We start from the raw sequence: 21,122 nt of genomic DNA on the forward strand, positions 1-21,122 counted from the left end.
GGGCTATTAGTTGTGTGGCCATCACAAGTAATAAATCCACATTTGTCCTCATTGGGAACCAAACATTCCATTGTAGCACTTGACTCTCAAAGGGTAACAAAGCAGAGCATTCCAAGGTCTTTTCAAGGGAGGTGATATGGTCCAGTGATGACCAATCACTGGCACGCAATAATAACACTCAATAATTAATAACACTCAATAATGATTGCACAGTCAGTACTTTTTCTTTAGTAAAAGGAGAAAAGCATTTATTACGCACACATATTACGCAGTAATTTAAAAATGTAAATTGGCAGATGGAACATTTTATGGATGACATTGTGTAATCACCGGTGACGCCTCAAGTGGGTTTCAACAATCATTGTGTAATAATTACATTGCTTTGGCATGAGTCATGGTCGTTAGTGCAATATTGATGAATCACTAAAACATGTGTAATCATTATGAAAACCCAATAAAACAATTATCAAAAACAAAGTTTGTGCTTGTGCATTCTTTCCAAAATTTGGCATTAAACTGTAAAGGTCAAAACAATCCCTAGAGAACATCACAGTCAAATAGCATTGTAAAAAAGCATTGCCTTGCAGTCATATAATCGGCCTGAGACAGTGTAAGCTCATGAACAGTGCATTATACATTTTTAGGCTTTCCAGGCCATAAATGTTACCATACAGAATGCCTTTAGAGATTTAAACACTCCCAGCCATGGAACACAATCTCCAGCCATGGGAGAGCCTGAAGTTATATTGAAAAGCAAGAAAGATGATGATTTTAGACCCCGCCCACCCCAAATTACGATGAAGACCTAGAAGACTGCATGAAAAACAAGGCCTTGTTGTGTTGATCAATTTGGTGGTGGTCCCATCGCCCTGGAACCACCACAAGCTCAGACAAGCTCGACATTTCTTTTTTTTAAACAAAGGCCCCACAACGCACTATGGTGCGAGTTCTCTAGAATCAGTCAATATTGCCGCTGTGGTGTTTCCGCTGCATTTTCATTTTTAGTGGGGTGATCGGCCCCACCGTGTCACCCCAGGGACTCCATGGGTGGACAGTTCAGGGAGACCACCATACACTTATTGCATGCTGGTGCATGAGCCGGCAGCCTTCCTTTGTGTCTGCATTCACCCTTGTGTGGCTGCCTCCCTCTCATCCCAGACATGGGCATTGGGAATGGGGAGAGTGGACCACATGGGGGGACACTCCCCCATCCATAAATTGTGCAATGGGGCTAGGGATGGGGTCCAAGGCTTTTTCTGCCTCCTTGTCCTCCATCCTTAAGTCTGAAGGAAGCACAACAGCGCTTCCCCATGTCTGCCAGTACTCAGGGGTCATAGATAGGGTCCTGGCCTCTGTAACATAAATCCACCCTGGGGATGGAGTCCCTGGGTGAAGTGGAAAAATGGGAATGGGGCTCCACACAAACCCTCTCCCATACTTATGAAATCATAGCTTCCTTGCACCGTCCCTCGGCCCCATTTCCAACACAGGGAAATCTGATCAAATAATGTAGCCTCCTACACTCAGAGGGAGGAAAAATAGGTCAAAGGTCGCCAAACTTTAGTATTCCACCACTCCGGCCAGTTGGGTGGATTTGGGCGGATCTATGACAGAATTTCGACAGACAGAATTTCGACCTACACAAATATCGGCGTAATTATATCGATAGCAAAAATATCGACGCCCTATGTACAACATGGTAAGTACCAAAATATCGAAAAAATAATATCGATGTTAAAAATATCGTTGTCAAATATATCGATTTTTTGGGGATTTAAAATAACATAAAAAATACTGTAAATAATACTTATTAATTACTTAAACATATTTAAATATATGTAATAATGGTAAAAAAAATAATAATACATATTTAATTAAAATAATAATAATTAAAAATCATATATAATATATACTTACTTAACAATCATTACTATTCCCACTCCAGTGGGTGCAACAGTAGGGGAAACTGACCCTGAACCCTAAAAATACCCCTTTACCCAAAAAACTAAAACTGACCCTGAACCCTAAAAATACCCCTTTACCCAAAAACTGAAAACTGACCCTGAACCCAAAAAATACCCCTTTACCCAAGAACTGAAAACTGACCCTGAACCCAAAAAATACCCCTTTACCCAAAAACTGAAAACTGACCCTGAACCCTAAAAATACCCCTTTACCCAAAAACTGAAAACTGACCCTGAACCCTAGAAATACCCCTTTACCCAAAAACTGAAAACTGACCCTGAACCCTAAAAATACCCCTTTACCCAAAAACTAAAAACTGACCCTGAACCCTAAAAATACCCCTTTACCCAAAAACTGAAAACTGACCCTGAACCCAAAAAATACCCCTTTACCCAAAAACTGAAAACTGACCCTGAACCCTAAAAATACCCCTTTACCCAAAAACTGAAAACTGACCCTGAACCCTAAACATACCCCTTTACCCAAAAACTGAAAACTGACCCTGAACCCAAAAAATACCCCTTTACCCAAAAACCCAAAACTGACCCTGAACCCTAAAAATACTCCTTTACCCAAAATTAATTACTATTACAATTAAATTACTTCCCACCCTATTCCCCTATAAACCCACAACCCACTCCAGTAGTAAAACATATAATTTAGTTAAAATTATGCATACATTATCAATTAATTATTCTATTAATCAATTAAAATAATTCATTGCCAATTAATATTTAATAGCAAAATAAATTAATCATAAAAAAATAATTATTTAATTACAAATAAATTACTTCCCACCCTATTCCCCTATAAACCCACAACCCGCTCCAGTGGTAAAACATATAATTTACTTAAAAATATACATAAATTATCAATTAAATAATCAATTAATCAATTAAAATAATTCATTACCAATTAATATTTAATTGCAAAATAAATTAATCATTAAAAAATAATTTTTTAATTACAAATAAATTACTTCCCACCCTATTCCCCTAAAAACCCACAACCCGCTCTGGTAGTAAAACATATTATTTACTTTTATATATTTTTTATTTATAAAAACATATTAAACACATATTATAACAATTAATTTAAATACTTAACTAAAATTTCTAACACATATTAGTAAATCGAACTTACTTACATCGATATATATGCTATCGATATAAGTAATTTCGATATTACTTACCTTAGGGTCGATATTCTGGCCATCGATATTCTGGACATCGATATTCTGTCCCATCGATATTTGCAACTCGATATAAGTGTAAGTCGAAATAAAAAATTCGATATTTTGACTGTTTACCGGATTTGGACATTCCTGGGCTCACTGTACTCCTAGTGTCGAGAGCTATCCACGATGGGCTATTACAATATCCTTTCTCACCTCCAAAGCTGATCGTCTTGGCTCCCTGCACCAGTTCTCCTTTATGACTTTTCTGGTGGGTGCAGCAACTTCCAGGGCTTCTTCCAATGGGCCCTCAGGAGTTTTAAGAGGCCAGCCTCACTGGGTCTTGGGGAGACCCTCTGGTCCTCAGTAGGTGTCAGGGGGGGTTCTCCTTTCAGTCCTCCATGGCATTCCCAGGATCCAGCAGCAAAGTAGGTAGAACATTTGAAAGCAAGAGAGACTCTTCCCCTTGTGTAAGTGTTTTTAAAGGGTAGAGGAAGGTTCCACAGACAGGCACCACTGGCTGAGTGATGGGAGTTTTGTGATGTAACAGTGTTCTTTGTGGGTGCTTGACAGCAATACTATGTATGATGTGGATTTGTGGTGGTGTGTGTTATTGTTCAGATTCATTGAGGGGCCATGAGGTTTATGTAGCATGTATGATGTATGAACCTGTATTCACGAGTGTTGGTGTGTTTGTGATGGGATATCTGAGTGTGTTAAAGTGATGTGGTATGTATGATAGTGTGTGCCTCTCTGTGATGGTAAGAAGCTGTAAAGGGTTGTTTGGGGTCATGGTATGCTTTCTATGGTGGAGTTGTGAAAAATCATAGAATGGACATTGCAAACTATTAGTTTCACCTGGCATGTCTTCTTTAGCACTATATATAAAAGGGTGCAGGGGCTACTTGTCTATTCTATGGGAAAATAAACAGTTTGCCAACTTCTTTTTCAATAGCGTGAGTGGCAGGAGAGATTTTATGTGAGCGTAGAGGTTTTCCAAAAGTTTGGATGTTTAAATGATTTAGGTCTCATTTGGTTATAAATTTGCTTGACTGAGTCCAAGGTCTCAGTGAATTGATGCACCCACTGCAAGGATCCATGTTTGATCCTTTTGCACAGTTATTCAATAAGATCACACTCCTTTCCCTGGAAGGGGTGTTCTAGCTTCAGACCGAAGTGTGGTTCTGTAAAAGTGATTCATGCTTGCTGTGGGGAGGATCTTCCTCACAGAATAGTTAAAATATTTGGAAACCTCTGATACAAATACCCTTGCAAAAATCTGAGAAATGCTTGTCAATTGGGAAATATTGGAACTAAATCCCTGTGAGGTAATAGTCCCTGTCAATGTGGAGAGATGTCCATAGGTCTGATAGAGGTCTCTAAATTTGGCTGATGGAGGACCCGCTGATAGGAGAGTCCTCCACCATCCCAATAGAGTAAACTCAGATTGCCAAACTCAAAATGGGCCCCATAGTTTTAAATCTATATAATTATATCATGATCTTTTTGTGTTTTTTTTAGACTTGAGGAGCACATCACTCAAAAGAAACAGAAAGAGTAGAAAATGAATAAATTACTGGACTACTGGGGGGATTGGTCTGTCAGAACATAATCTTAAAGTTGTTGTATTAATGCAGTGTCTTGCGAGGTAGCAATGACGGAACCCTTTTGGCTACTGATGGACTCCATTGAGCTGTGGCTAAGTGCTAAAGCAGAATGCAATGAAGGCTGATTTAGAATTTTGAGTGTGCAGTTACATGCAGAAGAATAAAGATGTGTACTACTAAGCTCCTTCTGTGGTGTAGTCATTGGCAGGTACCCAGCCTGGGAAGACGCTACAGTTATAACAGGCTCTTTTTAGTGATTTTATTCCTAGACACAGGAGGACTTAATTACCACAGAAGCTCAGAATGACAGGCAGTGTGAAAGGAACAAAATTGCTATACTAACGTCAAATTGTGTTCCACTGAAAACATTATTTTGTTATTGACTCTTCACTTAGGACATTGCTACAGTAATATCTCAGAGTGACAGCCTGTAAAATTGAACTAATTGTTTTTTTAGTCCACTCTAGAGTCAGCATGGACAAGCAAGGTCAATTTAAATTTTCATTGCAGAGGTTCAATTTATGGGGCAAGATGGCAAGCATCATGACCTATAATTGGCACGGAGACAGCAGGCCCTCTATAGTTTTAGATATTCAGTTTGATTGTGCTTTGTCTCAAAACGCAAGATTGCCTCCAGTTTACACACGGTGGAGGAGGGTAGTTGATGGGCTGAAGTAGCAATTACCCATTGGCCAAGCTGCAATGGAAGCCCTACAAAGTACTGCAAAAGGCGGCCTTTGCTCAGTGACACAAAGCAGTCTGGGTGAAGACCAGGAGGTCTATACCAGGCAACGAGGGAGGTCATGGGGCAGACTCCAGGTTGGCGCAGAAGCCTTCAGCAGGTGCATCTGGCCACGTGAGAGTGTGTGACCATCTGGCATACAGAGGAGTTAAGTAAAACAGGCATGACACTTGCCAGAAAAGTAATGACAGAAGCTTGATTACTCGAGTATTGCATACTGTCCTGAAGTACATCTTGGCATTTTAAAACCCTTTGCCAAGCCTTACACAAGTATCTACTCAGGTAGCCCTTAGGGCAGGGTGCTGTGTGAGTAAAAGCTAGGACTGATACTTTTAATTTTTGCATGGTCTGGTAGTGAAAAACACCTACATTTGTTTTTCACTACTGTGAGACCTACTCCCCTTATTGGGTAACATTGTGAATTCCTTATTACACTTTTAAGCTGTAATTCCTGATAATAAAGAAGTAACTCTATCATGCTTTATATCTTTGGAATGGTAATATCAAGTCCTCTTTTTTGATAAAGTTGGATTTGACATTAGTATTTTAGAAATACAACTTTTTAGAAAGTGGCCATTTCTCAGCCTTTTAAGCTCTGTTTCTTTCAGCCTGTCTCCAATGCACATCTGGGGTGGGTGACAGCTTGACTTTGTGCATTCTTCCATAGACATCCACACACAAAGGAAGGTTTGATGTGTCTGACCGCCCATCTGCATCCTGATGGCTCATATTGGGCAGGATGGGAGGAAGTTACTGACTCTTATACCTGAATAGGCAGTATCCTGTCCCAACACAAAAGGTTGATTACCCTCCTGTAGTGAGCCTGGAGCCAGAGCCGAAGGGAAAGGACCTCTCTGCACTTTACAGACCCTTTTTTGATATCACCCCCACCTCAAATGCCCAACTCGGTATAAGTATTGGGACTCTGACCCCACTAAATCAGACACTTCAGTACCTGTAACAAATCTTTGTCAGTAGAACTGCTGTGCTGCTACAAGGACTATCCCTCGGCTGGACTGCTGCTCTAGATGAAGTGTGTTTCGGCTGTGATGCCCTGCTGCTTGATGCCCTCTGACCCTGTTGAGGAAATGTTGGACTCTGCCATGAACCCAAAGTGATCTCCAAGGGCTTGTTGGCTTGGCTCCTGTTTTCTGATACTCAGTGTGCCTGGTCCATTGAAAGAGGACCCAAGGGCTTGCTCTAGCTGACCCAACACATCTCCTGTCTGCGTTTAGCAGAACCTATGCATCAATGCTGTTGAGGGAGCGGAATTGGCCCATACTCAGAATCTGTCCTTAGCCTTGAAGACCTGACACATCTGAACCAACACATGGCTGCCCCTGTAGCTTGGGAACATTGACACATCCCCTGGACTGCATGAAGTAACCTGCCACATCGTCTATGGAACCAATGGCTCTTAGCTCGGGGCATCTTCTTCGGAATCGACCATTGCGTGAAAAAAATCGATGCATCAACTCAACTGCGGTATCAACACCCACTATTGCTCGGCTGCACCCTGCATTCCGCTGCTGCGATCAGGATCAAGTCACTGTGTTCAGCAGGCCTGCATATCTCCTGTATCTGGCCCGAGCTCTTGACTTTGCCCCATTTCAGTGTGACTAATTAACCCTGATTGACGCTTATTGCTGCTAAGCGCTTCAGACATTTTTATTCTTTGGAAATTCATATCTAAACTTCTACTCATTGGATTTTTGTCATTTTGGTTCAATTTTATTTAAAAAAATTATATCTATTCTTTTAACCTGTTGTGGAGTCTTTTTGTGTGGTTTTCATTGTGTTACTGTGTGCTGTGTTACACAAACACTTTTTGCATTCCTCCTAAATTAGGCCTGTTGGCTCAATGGCAAGTTGTCAGAGGTTGAGCACAGGATAATCTATGATGTCTGAATGACTTAATCTGACTAGGATTGTTGTCCCACCGTGCACGGGGTGCAAACCTCTTCCAACTAGAGGCCCAATTTCTAACAGACACCAACACAAATTGGCCGTAAGGCCTGGCTGGAGGTCAATCCCTGCGGCCAACCCAACGCTTCTGCCATGGAGGGCGGGGTGTCTGGTGGGTTTGGGTGCAAGGTCTGGGCACAGGCTAAACTCTGTAGCAAATCTCTGGCTGTGCATGACGAGGGATTTTGCCACCCACAGAGGCCTGCACATAGCCAGGAACTGCTCAGTTTAGTAAATATGATTAGAAAACTTCAGAAATTCACGACAAACACAAAGGTTAAAGTGGCATTATAGTTACATATTGTTATAAATTATTACCTTACATAAAGATAACATCTCAGAAATGCACTGAAAAAAACCAAAGGTTAAAGTGACATTATAGTAAGGTGTTGAAATAACACAAAAAATATTGTTCAAAGAACAAAAAAGACTGGAATTTACCAATTATAGTTCACTATGCTAACTATAGATTCCACCCAACTATGCACTGCTTATGACCTGAACATAGCATTTAATAATGTTCAAAGGCCAGCTCTTGGGGCAATACTGTTGTGAACTACTATGTATCTTCATCAGGTTCCATCAAGGCAACTTAGCTAAGGTTAGAGGGGGCTGAGAAGGGATGCAATCAGTCAAATCGCTGACAGAATATCGGAAACAAAAGTATTGTGTGAACAGAATATCATGTCAAAAATATTGAGAACCCAAAATACCGAAAAGGTAAGTGTGAATAGGTAAGTATAGATGTACTATTCTTAACTATACAACGTACATTTAGAGTGTAATATAGTACAACATTGCTTACCTATAGAAACGCCCCTTCACAATATTTTTGCCCTCAGTATTCTTGACACCGACCAGTCCATTCCCAGTCATATGTCTGAGTTTTCTACACCCCACATTGCCCCTTGCCTGCCCCGCCTCACCACCCCGCAGTACGCCCTATGCGAGCCGCTACTGCTCAGCACATCCCTGTAGCAGATGCATGCAGGTAAGCCCGGACGCACCCATCCGTGACCAGATCACGGCCAGCGCCAGACCCCCTGTTCGTTGTAGCTCAACATCCGGCAACAAACATCAATACTCTAAAGACAAACTTCTCTCACTTCAGATTTTGGCAAGCAACCATCTTGTGTCACCCTCCACCCACAGGTGGACTCAAACAGTACTATTTGATCTCGTGCTTAGCAACCTAAAAACCAAGGACATTTCCTTATTGGAAACTATATCAGCAAAGACAGCACCACCTAATTTTATAGCTTGTACATTAATAAACATAAGATCATTAACAACAAATAAAATAGAATTTAAAGAATTCATGGATCTCAGTAAAATCGATGTAAACTTCGTAACGGAAACATGGGCCGATCCATTCACTGGTCATGATCTTGGTCTCCACTGCAAAATTGTGGAACTCTCTCCCCCTCAACCTTAAATAATCAACCAAATGTTAAGAAAATCCCTTAAAACAATGCTTTTTAACCAATAAAAGCCCTTGTTGAATCTCTCAGCTCATATCTTCTTCAAGGCAGCCCTTGGGTATTTTGAGAGCTATATAAAACCAAATAATACAACATAACAAACATAACTTTTGCCTAGTAGGGGTATCTCAACCTTTTTTGTTTCGTCCCTTCTTCCTTCCTTCCTTGTCCTAAATACCATTTCTTTGTTTTGACACTTGTAAGAAATTGTGTTACTGGTTGAGGGGATTAAAACCCTCTCCAGCAGCAACCGCAGTACTTGCCAAGCAAATCACCAAATCAACCTGTGCTCAACCCTATAGCATCTTGGTACAGATCAGCAAGCTTATAGAGTATTTGCACAGCACTTCAAACAGTAACACAGTGAAACACACCACAAAAGGATCCCACACCAGGTTTAGAAAATAGAGTCATTTTCAATAAATGAAACAAGATCAAAACGGCAAACATCCAATCAGTGGAACCAGAGATATGAAGGTTTAATGAATTTAGTGCCAAAAAGAACAAAGCAACAAATGTCTCAGTGGACTGGGGCAAAGTCAGAAGTTCAGGTTAACCTTGATGAAGAGTGGGCTGGCCACAGAAACCAGTTAGACCTGCTGAACTAAAGTACCTTAAGCCCTGGTTGTGGAGTATTGGAGGTCCTGAGGCGATGCATTGGTTCCAAAAGGCTGCAGAGCTGTAACAAGGGCTCCTGCATTGTCATAGAGAATCCTGCCATCGAGGGCTTGAAATGCAAAGACCGACTATGATGAACTGATGCATCAATTTCAAAGAGCTGCGAAGGTGAATACGATAACGTGTGTCATCATCGAAAGGGGATGTGTGATGCAAGGGCCTTCATTTATGAAGCTTTGCACAGCAGCTGATCCGTTACAGATTTCTTGCTCTGGGAGAACCCTCGCAGCAGAGGTGATGCATCAGTTCTGTTGGGTAAACAGATGGGATGGTGAAGCACCTTCAGGCCCAACTTGCAAGGGTCTAGGACTGGGGTGGCACCACTTTGCAGAATAGTATTAACAGCCGGCAGAGTCCAGGTGCTGGGTTCAAGGTTGTTTGAGCCTTCAGTCTCTGAGGATTTAGTCAGGAGGGTAGCCAATTAGGCTCTTGGGGTAACTTTGGGATCCTGGGTTCAACAGATTTAGGCCCAGTCCTTCCCACCCAGGCAAGAGGGCAGCAAGAAGAAGGTCAGCACAGCAAGGCAGCAGTCCTTCAGAGCAGCATTTCAGCAAAGTGGCAGCTCTTTCAGCAACACATCAGTCCTACTTCTGGGAGACTATCCACAGGTCCAGAAGAGTTGGTTTCTGGGGTCCACTATTTATACCTAGGCTTTCCTGAGAAGTGGGGGAGAAACTTTCAGAGGTTTCTCTATGAAGTCCACAGACGTCCTGCCTTCCCTGGAGGCAGGATACAGCCAATTCACGTGTAAGTAGACCTGTGTGCAGCTTGAACCTTCCATTCTGCCAGTTATGGGCCATCCCGGAGCATCTAAGCTCTTTATTGTGTGTGTTTGTCTAGGAGGAATACACGAAAGCCCAACTGTCAGCTCCATCCAGTCACTTGACACAAAGACAGGCTGCATGCACTAAATGGTTAAGGCAGGAAAATGCCAACTTTCTAAAAGTAGAATTTTCAAAATTGTAACTTAAAATCCAACAGCACTATGAGAGAGGATTCTTATTAACATTTCAAAGACTCCAGGCATGAACTGATTACCTCCTCCCACTTGTAAATGATCACTGATTAAATGTAATAAGATACATTCAGTGTTAGTCTATGGGAGTGGTAGGTCTTGCAGTAGTAAAAACGAATTTAGGAGTTTTTCACTACCAGGACATGTAAAACTAGAAAGTTTGTGTCCCACTTTTTAAATACAATGCACCCTGCCCCCTGGGCTGTCCAGGGTTTACATGCATAAAAAGGAAGGTTTGGGTCTGGCAATAGGTTTATTTTTCTAGGGGCAGTTTAAAACTGTACAAACAAATGCTGCTAAAGTGGTTGGCAGAATCAGTGCTGTAGGCCCTCTAGTAGCATTTAATTTAGGGCTGTGGGTTCAGGTAGTGTCCCTTTACTAGGCTCTTACAATTAAATTACATTTGCCAATTGGGTATGAGCAGGTTCTACCAGGTTTTTAGGAGAGAGCACAAGTACTTTAGCACTGGTTAGCAGCGGTAAAGTCAGCAAAAATAAAGTCAGCAAAACAGGAGGATTGAAGGCAGAGAAATTAGGGGGAAAGCCACAGCAAGAATACCAGATTTAACAACACTGTTCTGTGTTGTTGTGCCAAAGTGGCATGTGGCTCTCGTTTTATATAGACTAGTGCTTCCCAAACAGTGGGTCGTGACCCACTGGTGTGTTGCCAGCCAATTTGTGTTGGATCATGAAAGTCTAAGCATGTAATAAAGATGCCTTTAATTTATGTATTTATCATGTCACATTTGCTGAGCTTCAAAGAGAGAGGTACATTTTCAGGCTATGTCTTTTGACAAATTGCTTCTTATGTTTTTAATAGGGGATTGGTGCTTACAAACTCCTCTCACTTTACAGACAGAGAAAGAAAAGTACAATCAATAATATAACAATCCTGCTTGGGTACATGGAAGGTTGGAGAATGTCATTTTTGTAACACACAACAAAATGTAAATTCCTGTAAATGAACAGTACACATGCAGCAAAAATGGAGCAATTTTATTTTGTAATTCTGAAGTGTGATGGAAACACAGTTTTTAGTAGGATCAAGAAAATCAAGACGCTGTACTTGGTGATGTGCAAATGATAAATATTCACTAAAACCCTATTTTCACACATTGTCACATGTGCGCAATATAGTGTAATCAGTAAAATTGCATCACTGTGCAGAATTAGTGGTCATTTCAATGGAAAATGTGGTGTCTGTAAATGGAAGTGTGCTACCACACAATGCTTTCATTGCATTGAGAAATCTCCCGCCTCATAATCATGAAGGCTGGTGTGGGGGAGGGGGTTTGAAAATGTGTCATTCTAAAATGTGAGTCGTAGTACTAAAACGTTTGGGAAGCACTGATGTAGACCATGACCTGGATGTGAATGCAGGCTTCCACCGTCTGCCTTTTTTAATTATTTTTTTGTTATACGTTGTGCCACTGGGAGCCCTGCTTCTTTTTTTGCCCTTGTGCCCCTGCTCCCTTTCGCCACCACCGTGGCATGTAATTAAGCATGGGCGGATTTCGTGGATCCACGATCCGCAAATTTGCGGATTTGCGGATTCACGGATCCGCAAAATCCGCAATCCGCAAAATCCGCGAATTTGCGGATTTTGCAGATTTTTTTAATGGGGATGGTCTTCTGTGCGAGTTCACATGCCTCTTGTGTGTATAAATGGTCAGAGACCGATCAGAGCAGCAGACCAAGAGAAATGAGCTCCTGGTCACAGGAACAGCACGAGGATTGCGCTCGTGAAAGTCAAGGATACAAAGGCCTCTATCCAGCATCACAGCTGATTTTCGACTGTAGTTTTGGGAAGAAGGGGGGCACACATGCCCAGCCTCGACGACGCTCACGATTGTTTTTGGGCTGACGAATGAGTCACTGAATCTGAGCTTCAACTAGTTCCAGCGGCCATGTGTGTGTTACTATGCAATTGCCCCGAAGGGCGCAGGGGTCCCTTGAGTGAGCTGTCCATCCATCATCCTGGGCTGTAACTATTTTAGGATGGCGCAGGCAGCTGGCCGGCGCCATCCTAAAATAGTTACAACAACAAGTTCAAGCTTGAAGGCTTGAACTTTCGCCCCCCGAATCCGCCGCTCGCGGATTTGCGGATTTTCGGTAAATTCGCTGGAGTTCGCGGATTGCGGATTTACCGAAAATCCGCGAAATCCGCGAGAGGAACGGATTTTGCGCTCACGCTTACATGTGATCACCTAAATGTGATGCATTTCTATTTTGCTTGTAAGGTGCATTGGAGGCAGTGAAATGTCTTTGGCCCCGAAGAACATACCACAAAGGCTACATACACAAAAACGAATAGCCTGTGAATAACAAAAATACCAAACATGGCAGTCCCCCATACATCAGCGTTGGAGCCAGGCTCTTCCACTAATGCAGAGCTCAAATATACACCCAGGACCACACTTGGTTTATAGTTTTGATCGCATGGCAATATTCCAACCATGAAAATAATCAGCTGCCTTTCTGAGTTCATAGGAATTAGTAGAACGTTTTCACGAGTAGCAACACCGGAGAGAGGCTTGGCTGCTGGAATGCAGCTTGTTTGTGGTTAAGCCCCTCCGATAGGCTAGTTTAGAATGAGTAATAAAAGATGGCAGCTAAAGAGTGGCATGAAGCAAACAGAGCAGGGCAATTTTAAATTATTTTTCAGAAACCTGTTCTGATACTCCCTGTGTCGAATGTTTAAGGATGCTTACAATGTATGAGCATTGTTAGTGAGAGAAGCTTGCACTGCTGCACTCATGCTGTTCCAGCTCCTTGTGTATGAAGCAGGCTAGCAGGAGGCTGTCTGTTTTCCTGGTGTGTGAGGGAAGCTTGGGCAGAACCTGTTCTATTTGTGTAAGAGAAGCTTGATCTGAGGCTTCTTAACTAAGATCTCTATGTAGCAAGAATTTAGGGTGAGTCTACAGTGATGCCATCAAGAACTCCTTATGTTGTTCAACTTAAAATGAAATTGCTCTCATCTCCTACAATGTCCTAAAGGTCAATGTGATGTTATTGAGGTCTTATAAGATGCCCATTAAGGTCTTTTAAGATGCCCATTAAGGTCTTTTAAGATGCCCATACAATTGATAGTGAATTTTGCCCATACAATTGATTGTGATTTTAATAAGATTGACTTTGATGTGCTTCTGGCCTGCAATTACTATTGTATAGGCTGCAAAGGTTTATCTGAGATAATGTACTCTCTCAGCTCCATAGAGAAATACCTCACAAGGATTACAAACAAGCTCACAAGTGCATTGCTGATGTCATACAACAGTGGTGAACACATTCAACTCGGGGAACTGAAAGAGAGCCTTGGGGGTGGTGAGAGCCCTTGCTAGTTTCTGTTCTTCAAGTAGATGTGATTAAGGCATTTGCTGCAATCATGCCATAATTGGCATGATTGGTCCAGGAGGAGGCTGAAATGCCACTCAGATGTGTATAAAATGCTGCTGGCTGCTGAGCGAGAGATGCCACTGGGGCACAGTCTGTGGTGCTTCAGCTGCCATGAAGACACATTTGATGGAGAGCTCTCCAGTACAAGGAAGGGACTTTTAACGCACTGACACATCTCTCAAGGTGACAGCGCGTACAGATAGCACAAGTCTCAGGGTCAGACCCGGATACTGACCCATCCTTTAGAGAGACCCCACATGGACGCTAAAGATGTCTCAAAGAAGGACCCTGGACATAACAGCATGTCTGAGTGAGACCTTGCCAACACATTGACGTCTCAAAAAGAGACACTAGGCAGTCACAGCATCTCCAAGAGACACCACCGGTCCCTCCCCTAAAGACATCTCAAAGTGAAAGTAAAACACTGAAGGCATCAATGTGAGAGACCCCCTCTCCACACCTGGGCAATCTCAGAACGTCTCCACAGGAACTAACACAGTAACATCAGTGACTAAAGGTGAGAGGTCATACTTTCCTGTGTCCTCTTGTCCTGAAAGACATACACAGATATGCTTTTATGTTGGGGGCCTGTGCATTCCTGGGTATCCACTATGTTCTATAGTCTGCCTCTTGGCTGTTGTACATTCTTCCTTCTCAAGAAACATGGTCCATGAGCTGCAGTGAGCAAGGGAGAAAATCACAGCCTGTTCCAGCCACTGAGATCAACACTTAACCTGCAGGTTCTGTACACGTCCAGAAGAAATGTGGCCTGCTTTTTTTTCTGTGTGGCACCTGTGTATGACTAATTACAGACTGCTGCTTGTTGAGATGTGCGTGAGATGTGCTTGAGAAAAGCTTGCTTTGCTGATGTTCATGTTTTGCATTATAGGGACCCTACTGTTAGAAGATAGCATGTTCTGTATGTGTTAGTGAAGCTTTCAGTGATGCTTTATTTGCTGCACCAGTTCTCTGTGAAGTAAACCAACTCCGGCGTGTGACTGCTATGACCATTTTTGACACTTTGAGAGAAGCAGGGGGCATATTACCAAGCATAAGCGATGATTATCGCTATGCTTGGTTAGCGGCAATAATTTTATCGCCGTGCTTCGCCGATTTTTATCGCTTAGGAGCATTGCTATTATCAAGGTTTATCTCCTAAGCGATAAAAATCGGCCGAAATGCATGAATATCGCTGAAAAGTCAGCGATATTCATGCATTACCGAGCTAATGCTCTTAGCCATGTTATCCACCTCCCATTGGATAACATGGCTAAGAACTGCTCAGGGGCAGGTGTTAGCTTTTGGAGATAATCACGCTTAGCGCGAATATCTCCAAAAGTTGGTAATTGGAGATAGCGATGTTAGCGACTGTTTCCAGTCGCTAACATCTTGGCACACCCACTTTGCATGTCATTAGCAATAGTTATCGCTGACATGCAAAGTGGGCCCCTAAATGCCCACTATCACCTACACGCTGTCGCTAACTGGTGTTAGCAACAGCTTGGTAATAGGGCGATGAAATTATCGCCGCATTAGCGGGAAAAATTCCCGCTAATGCGGCGATAATGGGCCTTTGTAATATGCCCCCAGGCTCTTTTCTATTGCTTCTGGATCTGTTCTGTACCTTGTCTGTAATTGTGCAGATGTGTGCACTTCTGCTGCGGACACTGCATCAGCTTTGTATGGGAGGGACAGTGTCACTGCTGCTTTCAGTGTTGTAAACTTTGGGGTTTATTTACAAGGGGATAGCGACACCAGATAATCACCTTAGTGATGTCCTGGTGGTGTTATATCCTTCTCAATATTAAGGAAGCAGTGTTAAGCCACTTTGAGTGGGTTAACGCCGACCTTGTAAATACAGCCTCATTACATGCATCACTTTGCGTGAAAGGGGCGTTAAATGAGTGCTTTTTGATGCTGAGCCCAGATTTACAAGAATCTGTAAATCTGAGGCAGCGCCACAAACGAATGCCCTGGAATAGCAGGCGTTAGAATAGCACATCGAGGAGAAATACTTTTTTTCTCTTTATTTTTGCTTTTTCTCTGTGTGCTGCATGCAGCACACAGAGAAAGTGCAGAATGTTATTCATGATTGTTTATGTGCGGGAAGGTGTCCCTTTCCGCACAGAAACAATCGTTAAATAATGGAATTCACTACTTCTACATGTGACGCAGAAAGCAGCACCCATAGAAGTAACATATCGCCATCATTGATTGTTTATGCAGGAAGGGACACCTTCTTGCACCTAAACAAATATTCCCTGAAATGCAGGCATGATGTGAGGGTGCCTGCGTTGGCGCTAGGCAGCTGCTGTTAGTGCCAATGCTAGGGAAAACACAGCGGTGCGCCGTATTGTTGTAAATATGGCACATGGTGCTGCCAAATTTGGCACAGCTCCAAGCTCTGACATTTCTTTGTAGATATGCCCCTTCTGTGCATGCACGCGGGAAGCTTGCACTTTGAGGTTCAAGTTATGTTCAGTCCATGAGTGAATGAAACCCCTACTGCTCCTGCTTTTTGAAGTAGCATGCATTGGGTACTTTTGCCTTTATTGACCTGAACTGTGTGTTTGGGCAAAGCTAGAAGAGTAGCTGCCTGTAGTATGCCTGTTCTGTGTCTTTGAGGGATGCTCTAATAAACAGAACAATATATATCAGTTTGATTTAGAGAAAGGCATATCCAGGCTCTGATGACCTAAGAGGAATTATTGACTTGTATTTGTGCCACCAGGTAACACTGGTAATGCCCCTCACAGCAAAATTGTTTGCTAGTTTCCGAACTTTACAGGTGGGAATATGAGGTAGCCTGCATCGTCAGTTTTAGCACCTGATTAAAGCACGTGTTTCTTACTTTCGGTGCTTCCTTTACACATGCAAATTGTGCCATGTGTGTGCTGCTGAGATGTGCTTTGGGAAACTACAGGGATGCGCAGTAATTTCACTCAGCTCGGAAAACTGGATGGGCGTCTTGCTCTGAAACTTGTAATGAGAGCCCTAGAATGTGAGATCAAGGTATTAATGGCTACATTTATGAATATTTTATGCAACACAACTAGCTGCTCTGCACTGCTTGAAAAGGATAGGGCAGGAAAGGGCCATAATTAGCAATATATGGCACATTCCAGATCTCTGCCTGCGCTGGATCACAATCTGCTGCCTAGTGCCAATGCAGTAACCCTTGCGCCATGGTGCAAGGATGTCTGTACTACAGGCAGGATTGTGCTTGTGCAGGAAAGGGCTCCTTATCGCACAAAAACAATCAATAGAGTCTGTGTCCTCTTTCAACATGTGCTGCACAATGCAGCACACTTAGAGGAAACAACAAGGCATATTAACCCCTTCCTTGCTGCCGTCGGCCATTGGCCGACGGCAGCACTACCTCCCCAGTGTTGCCGTCGGCCAATGGCCAACGCTACCCCGCCTATTTTGTGGAAGTGCCGCACTGCGGGAAAATCGGGGCCACGGTAAAGGGGTTAAGATATTTCTCCTTGCTGCACCTCCCCTGGAAAGGCGTGGCATTTTGACACATTCCCAGGTTTAATAACTAACGGAGAAAGAAGGGTCTGAGGGAAAATATTTAAAGACCTGCCCAGGGTGAAGTCCCCTGCTCAATGAATCAAATACCAAAAACACACTGGGGGTCTATATAAGAGCCTGTTAGACTCCCAAAAATCTGCGCACTCCTACAAAAGTCAGTAAGCGTTACTGGGGCTAGATACCACTAGCTCACTCAAAAAAGTACCAAATGAACAACCTAAATCGTTGGACTCACTGTAATTGTTGAATAGACCCATACAGAGAAATACTGGATTCCCATCAACGTCAAATGTAGATCAAATATTCTCATTTGGTTATCCAATCAGGGATGGTGTGTCTCATGATCATTGAGACTAGTCCATTGCCCATACTCTTCTGGGTCACATCCCCAATCACCATGAAGACCATGAGCATAATGATTGTGATGGAGTTAAGTGCAGAGCAAAAATAGTGTAGTGAGTTTAAAAAAAGATAGAGGATCAATACAACCAACTTTAATATAACTTGATCTCTCCCTTAGTAAAAACAAGAACAGTGCAAAGAGTGCAGTCTAACCATATAACTGCCAATAACTGCATATATCGGGCCAACATGTTTCAGCCTATAGGGAACCAAATCCCACGGCTTTCTTCAGGGCCACAGTCCTTAACGTTTGCTACTGCATACCAAAAAGTGAAAAATAACTAAACCACTTAAAGGATACATGTGTGTCATCTGAATTTCACATTCCTCTGTAACAACCAGTATCGTTTGTATCTGTATTGTACAGGGAGTATACCTCACCTCTCCTGGAACCTTGCTCAGGATAAAAGAGACCCCGCTCTGTCCGTCGTTGCCTCGTTACCTGTCTTGGTAAATCTGGAAATGCACCAAAATCCATGAGTGGGAAACACCCACGCTCCAGCCATGGAATGCCTTCCCAGGGCAAAGACCTTGATTGGCTTGCTAAATCTGACTTAACACCTTCGATGCTTATGATGGGCTCAGCTCGTCATGAGGCACAGTGGAGCTGTGCTCATGACGAGCTGAGTTCGTCATAACTGCCGCAGAACACCCACGCTGAGCTAATTCCCCGCCTGTGCGGGCGTTCTACAGGAGTGAGCGAAGTCGTGACGAGCTCGTCATGAGCAGAGCTCCACTGTGCAGCATGACCAGCTGGTCTCGTCGCGAGCACCGCGGCACCGCGTGCGGCCCCACCCCTCCCGCACCGCGGGGGGCTAGCCCCGCATGGAAGGGGTTAAGGATTGTTCTGCCCTTGGTTCACCTTGCTTGACACAAGGGCAATCAACCCCTTAATAAATTGGGCCCCTAGTGTGAATAAAGACAGGCTCCAAGTAAATAGTTCCATGGGATCTCTTTGGATATGATGCTTGAAGGGTACCTAGGAGCACAAAATAATTTTCACTTCAAAATTCCAATTACTCAGGTAAATAACTCAGCTTTGTGGGCTGACATGTCTGTTTAAGTAAGTGTGGGCGAGGAAAATAAAGATGAAGTAAAATAGGTGCAAATTGGTGGCATTGGGTGGCCATGGAAATGTTTTGGGTACAACTAATCTGTGTTACTTCACAAAACTCTTTTTTACACAAAATGCACACGGCCAATGGCGGATGGGTTACTTGGTCACAGATATCCCGCACACCATATTACAAGTGCATCATATCCTCCGGCACTTGTAATAAGAGCATCATATCCTCCGGCACTTGTAATAAGAGCATAAAATCTTCAAGCACATGTAATAAGACACACAGGATATCCGGAACGGTGACAACAAATTCAGCTAATAGCCTGCCAAACTCTAAACTACGTCTTTATTCCAGCTTATTTTGTGTGAGGAGGAGCTGCAATTACAGCACACATAATTCATTTGCTTGATAACAAAGTGATTTTCCCTGTGGAGATAAAAACAGTAAAAAAATAAAGTGCGAAATATACTTTTACACTAAAATAAACATTGAATTTTCCAGGGTGAAAAATACACCTGATGAAGAGTTATTATTTATAAGAGTATAAAGAAAGATCTCCAGCTATTTAACATTCTTATGAAATGTGCCTTGAAAAAGAGATTTCTGATCATCAAAAATAATTGTGAATCTAAGTAGAAGTCGTAAATCTACAATTGCCATTTTTCACTGTTATTTGTGCATGTGTCTCCCCGCTGAAGTTTCCAAAAAAACGAATCACAAGTTTGCAAGAGCCTGCGCACATATGTTCTCAGTGTGAGAAAGAAGAGGGGATATCCTCATGGGATGCCCCCAGAACATCATTGCCTTAATATGGTCTGACAAAAATGTATTGTCCTAATTTACAAAAATATCGCCCATTGGAGTTCATATTAAAACCTCTACAACCAATGGGCAATATCTATAAGCACACAATATTTATGTCCAAACTACATCTGTGATTCCCATATTTTGACAAACTATCCAGCCTCAAAATTGATAGTGTTGTGAGGGATATATAGTTTTTCCGTGTCAAAACATGTTTTTTTGTTTCTGTGGAGAAAATAAAGTTACTCATTGCAAATGCAAATATGCCTTACATCCGTATGTGCACTTAAAAATTTGCAACATGCACAACTATGTTTGTTTGAATAACGGGATTACCACAATCACAGATTTCAAAGATGACTCCTGAAATTCTTTGAAAATCGAAGAAAATTGGAAAACCCTCTGAAATCCAGGTGAACGCCCAAATTAATAAATTCAATTCTGATTTTCTGTCTGATTTGGGGCCAAATCCTTTGTCATGAGTAAGCACTGAGGTCGGTCTAGAAGTCTTCATCTGCTGCTCTGTGTTCTGAGGTGACATTTCAGCAGGTTTCCAGGTGTTAATCTGGCCTCAGTTTACAGAGGTTCACAACTTGTGTATGTGAAACAGATGTCACTACATGTGAGTTACACGTGATGAGTACCCTGAAGACGACCACTATACCAAATGTAGTAATGCATGGAAAAAGTGATGCAAAAGCGGCGCAAGGGGCTTGTAAATCTGCCCCTTCGTGTAACCAGAGGGCGAGTCCACAGGAGTGTCAGAGCAGGCGTCAAGGGAATCCTTTGCAGATGAGGTCAACAACCAAACACTTGTAACTTCCTGAGTAGTCACCGACACTTTCCAATGCATATCTTGTACTTATGTTCACATCTAATATTGTGCCTGGAAGGTACCGACGAGCGAGCTGCAGTAAACATTCAGGGGCAGATCTACAAGAAACTAACGCAGCGCGGTGCCGCAAGTCATTAAACCGCGCCACGCTGCATTAGTTTCGAAGCACAGGGATGCAACATATTTGCAACAATATGTTGCATCTCTGTGCTTCCCCCCTGCACTGGCGCACAAACTGGAAAACCTTCCTGCACAAAAACAATCACACAAGGCTTTTTCCTCTTATAATGTGTGCCGCACACAGAAAAAGGAAAACCGAGGAGCCATTAAGATATTTCTCCTCGTTGTGCCTCCATTACGCCTCCCACACGTTTTTGGCGCTACCTCAGATTTACCCTTAAATCTGGGGCAATGTCAAAATGACATGGCTGAATTGGGAACGCCCCGAGCAACACCCA

Source organism: Lissotriton vulgaris, chromosome 12 (genome assembly GCF_964263255.1).
Source record: "Lissotriton vulgaris chromosome 12, aLisVul1.2, whole genome shotgun sequence".
NCBI classification, from domain to species: domain Eukaryota; kingdom Metazoa; phylum Chordata; class Amphibia; order Caudata; family Salamandridae; genus Lissotriton; species Lissotriton vulgaris.